Source organism: Penaeus japonicus, unplaced genomic scaffold (genome assembly GCF_977035675.1).
Source record: "Penaeus japonicus unplaced genomic scaffold, GWHDUDI00000001_assembly GWHDUDI00000039, whole genome shotgun sequence".
Taxonomy (NCBI): Eukaryota; Metazoa; Arthropoda; class Malacostraca; order Decapoda; family Penaeidae; genus Penaeus; species Penaeus japonicus.
Window position 1 is genome coordinate 20,021,362 of NW_028234441.1, and position 2,223 is coordinate 20,023,584.

Genomic DNA, 2,223 nt, shown 5'->3' on the forward strand with positions numbered 1-2,223 from the left:
TGTTTGTCGTTGCTTGGTAGATATTTGATTCTTCGATTTTTTTTTCTTTTTTGCTTAGTTAAGACATGGCAAATATTGGATTCAATTCAAATTTGTGTACTTTTTTGGATGGTGTTTTTCAATGATGTATTGTTTTTCGATTTCTATTTGTATAGGGACAACTAATGATGAATTAATTTTAATTTTGATCTATTGTGAAATACTAAACCGAATATCATGATCAGTGATTGTACGTGCTACTTAAAAATCACTTTCTTGTCCTAGACTTGTATAATTGTAATATTTACATTAAACTTTTTATATGGTTTGATATAAAATCACTTGCCGAACGTGAAACCTTGCCGAAATATTTTTCAAATTCTGCTCATGCTTAAAACAAAGATTTTGTTCCGTTTTGTTCACACTTAACTGCATTTGAGTCTTCTACGACAAAACGTATAAAATGTACTATATTTGTTTCCCACGTAATTATGCTGTTCTGTTGAATTGGTATTTTATATGTATTGTTATGATTACAACCATATCCATTCACTATAACATTATTTTTTCTAACAATATGAACCTCAAACATTCATTAATTATAACCATAACATTGATAACCGTCCTATCTGACCATAAATACCTTAACGATTCAATCTACCACATCACAACCTTGACCATTCACTTAAATACTTATTCTAAGTTAAGTTAAACCATTCACTCAACCACTTAATTAAGAGCCTCAACAATTCATGCTACCAAACACACCTTTAATCAATCACTTAACCACTTATTCGAACAATTATCTCAAATCATCCACTTAACTACTTATTCCAACAACCACTTCAGACCATCCACATAACCCCTTATTCCGACAACAACCATCTCAAACCATCCACTTAACCCCTTACTCCAACAACAACCACCTCAAACCATCCACATAACCCCTTACCCCAACAACCACCCCAAACCATCCACTCAACCCCTTATACCAACAACAACCTCAAACCTCAAACTCTACCACTTTCCCCCCCTTTTCTTTCTCTCTTAATTCTCTTAATTCTCTCTTAATTAACTTTACCTCTTACTCCAACAACAACCACCCCAAACCATCCACTCAACCCCTTATTCCAACAACAACCACCCCAATCCATCCACATAACCCCATATACCAACAACAACAACCTCAACCCACTTACTCTACCACTTCCCCCCCTTTTCTTTCTCTCCCAATTAGCATGGAACATTGGCGTGTACGAGGAGGCTTCCCTGACAACCAACTGGCTTGACAAGGGCTTCGAGATCCTGGTGGAGGTCGTACCCATTGCCCTGAGCATCATTGTGGTCGTCACCGTCTTATCCTTCCTAGGACTCATCCAGATCCCGCTCCTTAGGGACTTTAAGTGAGTATTTTGTCGTTTTTTTAGGGGGAATCGCGTGATTTTGATGTGCTTTTGTTTTGTTTTGTTTTTTCACTTTTTGTTGATTGGATTTTGTTTTTAGGGTTGTATTTTTTTTTCGTTATATTATGTTAATTGGTTCCCGGAGCTATTCAATATTTCTTAAAATTCAATATCCCAATAAGATAAACATTTGGTTAGTTTTCCGAACTAACGTCCAGAAATCTACCCTTGTAATAATAATTTCACAAATTTTCAACTTATAAAAATCACCTGAAAATACAATCGGAACACAGGCACACTTAAACAAACAAACTAGTATAAAAATAAATAAGTATAAGGACTCAAACCATCACCGCTTTTTTTAAAAATACACAACTGCCTTTACTAACCTGAAAATTATTCTTTTAATTTGTCTCCGCGTTGTTCCTATTGGTATATTATTCACAAGACTATTTCTAACCTTCCTTACCTTCTTTTCCCTCCCTAACAGCACCGCCAAAGAGGAACTAGGCAGAGCACTGGCTTCGGTTGACATTAACCAAGTGGCTGACACGGTTCACCTTGCTATCGAGAAATACCATGAGCTCTTTGGGTAAAAAGGTGTGTATGCAAGTGTCAGTGTGTGTTTTCTTCTGTTGTGTTTGGGGGTATTATTGAAGAATGTGTTGTGTTGTTTTTAGCTTTTGTTCGTCTTTTTATTTATTTTTTAAGTTGTGGGTGATGTTTTGTTGAGTTTTTTAGATTTGCTATTTAATGTATAGAAGCATCGTGTGCATTTTTATTCTTTTTTAACTGTTGTTTATAGGTGCTTAAAGAAAATACTTATTCTTTTGTAAGTAGC

General features: G+C 35.2%; 1 pseudogene; it reads left to right on the forward strand.

Annotated features, from left to right (window-relative positions):
* LOC122250213 (uncharacterized) overlaps positions 1 to 1,978 on the forward strand; it is a 2,382-nt pseudogene extending 404 nt beyond the window's left edge.
* Positions 1,979 to 2,223: the final 245 nt, after the last annotated feature.